The sequence below is a fragment of the Mirounga angustirostris genome, unplaced genomic scaffold (assembly GCF_029215605.1).
Source record: "Mirounga angustirostris isolate CCGP_5_RB_7025 unplaced genomic scaffold, mMirAng1.0.hap1 SCAF_15, whole genome shotgun sequence".
In the NCBI taxonomy this organism is placed as follows: domain Eukaryota; kingdom Metazoa; phylum Chordata; class Mammalia; order Carnivora; family Phocidae; genus Mirounga; species Mirounga angustirostris.
Window position 1 is genome coordinate 72,730,695 of NW_026991723.1, and position 9,295 is coordinate 72,739,989.

The window sequence follows — 9,295 nt, forward strand, 5'->3', positions numbered from 1 at the left end:
CCCTATTTCCATTAAGAAAGAAATTGTGCTTTGGTAATATGTTCAAGTAAAAGTGTATAAAGTCAAATGTATAATTAAAATCCCTTCTAGAACCACCTCTTCGGAAATAACCTCAGCAAGAGTTTGATAGATCTTCTCCAGTTTTATTTTATTGCATACACACACTGTATTAGTTTGCTAATAACTTAAATCACAGAAATGAGTTTTCTCACTGTTCTGGAAGCTAGAAGTCTGAGGTCAAGGTGGCAGCAGGGTTAGTTTCTCCTGAGGCCTCCCTCCTTGGCTTGCAAATGGTCATCTTCTACCTCTGTCTTCACATGGCCTTAACTTGTGTGTGTCCGTGTCCTCATTTCCTTTTCTTATAAAGACACTAGTCATATTGGATTAGGGTCCACCCTCAAGACCTCATTTAACTTTAATTACCTCTTTAAAGATCTTTCCTCCAAATACAGTCACATCCTGAAATCCTGGGGATTAGGGCTTTGGCACAGGAATTGGCCAAATTGGTGGTGTATAAATTCCACCTGCAACACACACATAATAATTCCTTTTCTGCACAGTTCTGCAACTTGTTTTTTTTTTTTTTTTCACTTAAAGTAGTTTCAGCACGTTTCCAAGTCAGAAGATTGTGTATGTTCCTGAGGAGGCTGAGATAGTGAGTATTTAGCTTTCTTACCTGCTATATATATATATATAGCAAGAGAGAAGAGGTTGGGAATGGCCATTTGTGTCAAAACCAACAGCATCCGTCAAACAGCTATGGCGGCTCTTCACTGCCTCTCTTCCTTCTTCTTCTAATTGCCTTTTTTTTTTTAAAAAAGATTTTATTTATTTATCTGCCAGAGAGACAGAGAGAGATCACAAGTAGGCAGAGAGGCAGGCAGAGGGAGAAGCAGGCTCCCTGCTGAGCAGAGAGCCCGATGCAGGCTCAATCCCAGGACCCTGGGATCATGACCGGAGCCGAAGGCAGACGCTTAACCGACTGAGCCACCCAGGTGCCCTCTAATTGCTTTTATTACTTTGTGTTTTCATCTAAAGTTCTTGTGATTTTCTTATGCTTTTTCTTCAGATCCCACATTAAGTTGGCTATTGCATAAATTATGCTCTATGTGCTATTTCTATGATGTGTATTCATTGAAAAATGCTATTATGTCCTTGCTTTCTTTTCTTAGCTCTTCTGGCTTCCTTGTTTTATTTCATTCCATTGATTTATTACTATATCTTTTATCTCTTTTTTCCACAGAGGTCACATGCTCTATCTTCTTCTGTGGGAAGTGCAAGGCATGTGCTATCTGAAAGCCCCTACCGCTCCCTGGGATGTGTTCTCCAAGTCTCCTGTTTGACTCTCAGTAGTGCGAGTGGGTTCTTTTACTCACTTCCTTGTGCCTTTGGGTTGCCCCTCGTACTTCAAAAGGCACATGGATGCCCTATTGTTTACCTTCAGAAGGTATGTGTGTGCATGCATGCATTTGTGAATTTTGTCTCAACTCTCTTCCTTGACCTTGTCAGGGCCCATCCTGTGGGCATGCCTTCAGGCTTTAGAGTGTTCCCAACCTGAGATGAAGCTCATTCCCTTTGCAGGCTCCTTAAGGCCCCTTGAGCATTGCTTTGATGTGTCAGTCAAATCTATTTTAGTGTCTTTAATGTCATTGTTAGGAAAGATTTTCTTACTTCAAGATTATGTAAATGTTCATCCATATATGGAAGTATACTTATCACTTTTTTCCAAATGGCCAGCCAACTTTTCCAATATCATTTTAAAAATTATCCAAATCTTTCCTACCTGTATAATTTGCTGGATGGTGTTTATATACTTAATGTATATAACATACCAAATAATGTATAGACATAGAACTTTCCTAGGCTTTTCTTTCAGCCTCACAAAAATAGCTCTTCAGGTTATATCTATTTTCAGAACACTAATGTATATTCACAAATAGATTATATTGCATTATATTATATTATTATACATAATATATATGAGATTTTAGCTTTATAATACAGGAAATTAAAAGTTGCATAAATTAAATAAAAGCTCCCACTGCTCTCACCTCCCACTTAGACCCCATGGACAAGGTCTAGTCATAATGTTGACCTGAGTAGAGCACAATAGATAAGCCCTAAACAAGAAAACTTAGGGACAACCTCTACTGCCTGTGGGTAAGCCTGCTAGAGCAGGGCACAGGACCCATGCTGTGACCCAAGAGTGAGAAATTTGTCTGAAGTTACCAAATCTTTATTTTCATATAACAGAGGCAAGTCTTATATAGATCATTCTTCAAATCATCAAAACAAATGGCCCTGGATTTATCTTAGGGAGGGAGCACTCTGTTTAAAAAACATTTCATAGTCCACTTAGATAGATAAAGTGGGTTCTCAGGTCACAAAGTCTAGTCATGAGGTGCAAAAGGGAGTTCAATTGCTTTATAACAAAAGGATATTTTAGAGCCCCATGAGGAGAAGACAGAAACAGGAAGGCAGAAAAATCAGGAACCAGTGATACAGTAAAATCCCCAGGGCTGGGAGAGCTAAATGGACTTTGAAGAGGATACCCGATATTCAAAGTTGAGTTGTTAGTATTCTATTTTTTTTTAAGATTTTATTTATTTATTTGAGAGAGAGAGAGAGCATACACGAGCGGGGGTGAGGGGAGGGGCAGAGGGAGAAGGAGAAGCAGACCTCCTGCTGAGCAGGGAGCCCCACATGGGGCTCGATCCCAGGACCCTGCGATCATGACCTGAGCTGAAGGCTGATGCTTAACCAACTGAGCCACCCACGCACCCCTGTTAGTATTGTTTTGACATAAACTCCATTTCTCCAAGTTCCCAGCATCCTTTGCTCCTCAAATGAAAAGCCTGTGTGTAGTGGGGGTGGAGAGGGGAGTAGAGGACAGTAGCTGTGTCCATATCTAGGTCTATGTGTTGTCATGGATGGTCCATAATCTAAACTTATTCAGCAGAAACATGAACCAGAACAGAGGTAACCATGAGCAGGTGGGTTCCTCAAACTATTGCAAAAACTTGGGGAAGATCATTGATTTCTACAAGTTATAAAATGGGGACTTTAAATTACACTAAATTTTGCAAGCAGGATGAACCCAGCTGACATCTTGTAGTTATCCAAAAGGTCACTGCCTATGCCCACATTTGCCCCTCAAAAGAACTGGCATTACTCATACCTTTGGCAAAATGCATTGCCGTACTGCTCAGTGTACCTCCCAGAAACAAGCGGGGAGAGAGAAGGAATAAACAAAATTTCAAAACCTCTGCTAGTTTTTCTAATGGTCCATTTTTAAGCAGAGCAGATGGGATATGATTACATTTTTTAATTGTAAAATGTGATGAATCATAATAGCTTCTTCACAGGATCGTGGTGAAGATTGCATGATTAATGCTGTATGTCCAGTGCTTTAGAACTGCCTGGCACAGGGTACATTCCGCATATGTTTACTATTACGACTACAAATACAGTTGTCATGATCATGCCTACAAGAATAAGGGGAATTGAGCTGGAGGGATTCTAAGAGGAAAAGAGTTGGAACCTTCAGGAGCAGGGAGTGGAGTGCCTGTCCCTGGCTCCCCCTTCACCTCCAACCTTTGACAAGTGGACCATATACAAAAAACAAAAGCCTGTGGGAAGTTTGGGGGGGCAGTTGGGGGGCAAGAATCACAGAAAAGGAGCTGCCTTATGGAGTAGAGAAGAGAGAATGGCTTCAGGAGGTGGAATGTAAATGAAACCATGAGTGTGAGGGAGCTGGAGCTTGAACTCAAAACCAGAAATGATTGGGGGTCAATAAACTCGCCTGCAATCTGCAAACATAATTGGAAGGGACATTGACCTTCCCACTGAATTTGGGATTAAAGAAAATCTTGCCAATCAAAACAAAAGAGAAAAAGGCCAAAACAACATGCAGAGGATGATCTCAGCTGACCCAAGCTCACCTTAAAAATAGAATGTACAAGAAAGTTAAGAAACAACTTGTTGAAAATGTGTTAGATAAACACTTCTGGGAAAGTGGTCATTCAATGCAAATTGACAAGTTCCCTTCCAGCCTATACTCGTTAAAATAAACAAAAATATCCCCCAATAGAGGAGGCCTCCATCTCATACATATTAGGAAAATTCGCTGGCTGTGATTCAATTCATACCAAATTGAAAACTGGTGCTGAGATTGAAAGCATTAACATTCCAGTTGGTGAGCACCTCTGGTATTGGTAGGGGACAAAATTCTGAGGGTCCCACCATTACTACCCAATAGAGAGTTGGGGTGGGTTGTGGGATAGTACATTCAGGACACATTGCTCTGTAAGATCTTAATAAAGTTACAGAGAACACTGGGGAAGTAGATCCTCTGCTTCTATCCTGGACAGGTTAGGTCTTTAGGGAAGCTGCAGAACAGGAGTGACTGGGTGGGGTGTGGGGGAAGATACACCAACCAATAAAACCAAGCACTAGCATCTCCCTAGCCAGACCTCCTCTAAAATGGCTGCCTTTCCCCAAAGTCGGGATCAAACAGAAGGATGGAGACTCACCCACTGTTCCCCCACCAGAAAGACAAGATCCTAAATCAGTGAAGTTGCTCACAGCTATGGGAGTTTTAACAACCTCTGAAAGGAAATGCCACTTCCCCGAAGATTAACAAAAAAAAACCCCAAATAATAAACAAATACTCACAGTATGTCTATTTGCCAAAGCACTTATAGCCAGAATATATAAAGAACTTCTATAGTTCATAATAATGAGACAAGTAACTCAATTCCTTGTCTTGGTGAGGGAGGGAAATAGGCTTTGGAAGCCTAATAGTAATAAAAATAATACAAAGTGTTTCTTGTTTGCCAGGCACTCTTCTAAGTCTTGTATACATATAGCTCATTTAATCCCTTGAACAATTCTATGAGGTAGAAATTCCTATCTCCATTTTACAGATGAGCAAACTGAGGCAGGGTGAAGATAAGTAGTGTGCCAAAGTGCCAAATGTCACAGAGCTAGTAAGGGCTGGGCCAAGATTTAGACCCAGGCAGCCTGGCTCCAGATACAGGACTCTTGTCTCTGCATTCTGCTGCCTTCCATTACAGTGTCAGGAGCCATAGGGTGAGGGAATGGCTGAAGGAGCACACTCTCCCCCTGTCATTTCCTCTCCCCCACATTTCCCTCCCTGGGTGAATGGCAGGAGGATGGCAATGCCCACAGAAGTTCAATTGGAGAAGACCCTCCCGTCCTCCACAGCATCTTCTGATAATGACCGGTCAGGCAGGTGCTTGGCCCCTGATCATCACCTTGCTTCTCCCCCCACAGTCTGTGAGTAGGAAATGACAAACTAGGATACCACCCCTGCAAAAGATCTGTGCCTGGATACAGTGGTTTAGAGATTGTCCAAAGAGTGGGATTGCTAGGGGATTGGGGGGGTGGTTCTTGGAAGTGCACTCAGGTGGAGTTGTTGAGCCTACCCGGGGCTCTCCCGTTCCACTCATCTGGAGAAGAAGACAGTGCTCAGGTCTTCATCCCTCCCTGGGAGACACATGGTCAGCCAGAGTGGCCAGCAGGCACAAGGGAATATGAGCTCACAAGAAAAAAAACAATGAAACATCTGAGGAACACAAACACTATAAAATACAGATGACAAACTGAAAAACTGACAGCAGAGGAAGCTGAGTTAAAGGACTGGCAAAATAAATATCAAATTAAGATTATAGATGTCCAGGGCGCCTGGGTGGCTCAGTCGGTTAAGTGTCTGCCTCGGATCGAGTGCCGCACCGGGCTCCCTGCTCAGCGAAAAGCCTGCTTCTCCCTCTCCCTCTGCCTGACACTCTACGTACTTGTGCTCTCTTTGTCTCTGTCAAATTAAAAAAAAAAAAAAAAAGATTATAGATGTCCTCGGAAACACAGGGGAGGAATTAGAAATGCCACAGTATGAAAAGAATAATAGATGTTATGAGGAAGAAGCAATGTCATGTGAGAAATAAGGTTAAACAAATAATTTTATGGCCAGCTAACTAAATAATGGCAAAAATTAAAAAACAAAACGTGTGTTCATGACAATGCATCACTACAACTAGAGAGTTCCAACGTTCTGGGAGAGAAGGCTGGGTCACAGGGATGTGAAAATGTGCTGAGAGACTTGACTCATTTGGGGAGAAGACAAGGAGAATTTTAAAAGGTATAAGATAAGGTGACAAGGAGGAACACATCAGATGATAAGGGCTGGAGAAAGCTGGAGTCGCAGTTTAATTTTGGGGAAAATAGATTTCAAACTCTTTATTCCCCTCCCCCGCCAAAAAAAACCAGACTCTGGGGAAAATAATGATGTCATAAAATGGTACAAGTATAGTACACCCAAAAAGACATAATGATTATAAGCATGTATACATCTGACTACTTAGCCTTAAAATAGATAAAGCCACAACTGATGCAACTAGGGGAGAATGAGCTAAAACCACCATTTTTAGAAGAGGTTTTAACACTTACTCAGAAACTGTTAGATCACACAGATTTAAAAAATTAACTTCAGTATAGAAGATTTAATAAATAGAGGATTGGACATTTTTAAACCAGGACTTAGCAACATATTTTTTCTCAGCACATCTGAAGGAAGAGGCTCACTATAGCAGTGATTCTCAAAATCAGGAAGTCTCGTTGAGAAAGAGACAGAATACTAATTCATAAAATTAATAATGACAAAGGATGGGCGCCTGGGTGGCTCAGTTGGTTGGGCGACTGCCTTCAGCTCAGGTCATGATCCTGGAGTCCCGGGATCGAGTCCCGCATCGGGCTCCCTGCTCAGTGGGGAGTCTGCTTCTCCCTCTCCCACTCCCCCCTCTCGTGCTCACTCTCTCTCTCTCAAATAAATAAATAAAATCTTTAAAAAAAAATAATGACAAAGGAAACATACAGAATCAGAAAAATTAAAGCGAGTCTAAAAGTTTAAAAATCTGCAATGAAAGAGATAAAATTCTATAGGACAGTTGGCTAAACAAGAATGAGACTCTGATATAAACATGGAATATCTATCTAGACACTGGCTAACCCTAACTCATCTCCTTCAATTCTTAGAACTAATATTTAGTAAGCACCTACTGGGTGCCAAGCACTCTTTCACATCGCATCTCATCTCATCCCATCCTTACAACAACTCTATCAGCTAGGTACCATTAATATCTCCCATTTTACAGAAAAGGAAACTGAGGCACGGAGAAATTAAGTATCTTGCTCAAGGTTACTCGACTTCTAAGTGTGCTATAAGTAAGCAATTAAAATATACTAAATATTAGAATATGAGAGGTAATATTATCATCACTATATCTATTATTTTTTTTAGAGAGAGAGCATGTGCGTGTGCATGTGTGCGTGGGGGGTGGGCGGGGCACAGAGAGAGAGAGAGAGAATCCCAAGCAGGCTCCGCTCTGACTGAGCTACCCAGGAGCCCCCATTATATCTATTTTTTTTTTTAATTGTGGAATCGGACCTAGGGAGTGTTAATTATTTTTCCCAAGGTCACAGAGGTAGGAAGTGATGGAGCAGGTACTTGAATCCAGTTAATCTCACTCTAAGAGCCAAAGCATGTGACCACTAACATGCCTCTCATCAGTGAGATCAGAAGTGGCTCTCTCTACACTCCTTTTGAAATTGCTGCAGGGGGGAGGAAATTTAACTCCAAAAATAGTATGTAAAATATTTCCTTTAAAAACATAACATACCTCATATGTGCACATTATATCATATAATATATAATAATATTATTTTTATAAATTTCTATTGTATATAAATTTATATATATAAATTTTATATATGTACATATAAAATATATAGTATTATATATTTATTAATATATTTATATAATATTCATAGTAACTATGTAATAAAATTATATATTATATATTATATACATAGAGAGGGAAAGAAAGAGACAGAGAGACAGAGACAGAGAGAGATTGGACAGCCTGGGAAGAGTGTCGGAGTCACATTGCATATATTGGATCCCAGCTCTACCATTTACAAACTGGGTAGCCTCCAGCAGGATATATAATCTCTCCAGGCCTCAGTTCCTTTGCCGTAAAATGGGGCTAATAATGGTACCTAATTCCAGGCTGTAAAGATGAAACCAGTCGCTACATGGACGAGTGGTTGACCAAGGGCAGCTGCCTACTAAGTATTAGTTTACTTTTGTTGTTAAAAGTGGCTATTTCTGGAGAGCATTTCACTGTTGTTACTTTTGTAATCAAGGAAAATTATTAAATTAGGAATAACTCTTCTGTAATTAAAACCATGTAATACTGATGCAGATATAGGTAGATCAATGAACTAGACTGGAGACTTCAGAGAAGTCCCCATTATCCTGGGACATTAATGGATAATACGAATGTAGAATCAGTGGGGAAAGTACGGGCTATTTCATCTCGCCATTTGGGAAACTGTGCGGCTATTCTGGGGGGACAACCAAAGCTGAAATCAACAAAACCTCTCCATTCCTTCTGCAGACGTGCTGGGCAAGGAGGGATGGGCTAACTGAGCCATCCTGCCTATCTGCAGTGGACCAGTGAGCTGGTTTATTTTAGTGCCACTCATATTGCTTTTCCTCTTCCCTTTTCTGAATTAGAGTATCCACCTGAGCTGGGAGTCAGGTGGATAGAGTCCACTTAGGACAGTGTTCTCAGCCCTGGCCCGCACAGCAGACTCAGGTGGAGGCCTTTAAAACTACTGCGGCCCAGGCGCCGCCCCCCCCCCAACCCTGTGCATTTAAATCATCTCTGGAATAGGGCCCATCCATCAGCATTTCTCAAAGACTCCTCCAGATGATTCTATCATGCAGTCAGGATTAATAACCACTACTTTACAGGGTATTATTTTACCAAAATGATATATTAAAGGTTAATTTCCTTGGAACAAAAGTTCACACAAGTTGTTTATAAGAGATTTGCTATTCCTGCATTCCTCCCCTTTGGGGATCCTAGTTGGCAGGTACACTTTGCATTTAGATTTGCCCTCGGGAATGTTAATTGCTTGAGCTATCATAACAGTATGGAATTTTTACTTTTCCCTGGTAGAGTGAGAGAAGAATCTGTATAGCATGGCTGAACTCTGACCTCTCCGTCTATTTGGATAGCGCCCCCCAAACCCAGCAAAGTAAGTGGTCCTGTTTATTTATTTATTTTTAGAGATTTTATTTATTTATTTGACAGAGAGAGAAAGAGCACAAGCAGGGGGAGCAGCAGAGGGAGAAGGAGAAGCAGGCTCACCGCTGAGCAAGGAGCCTGATTTGGGGCTTGATCCCAGGACCCTGGGACCATGACTTGAGCCG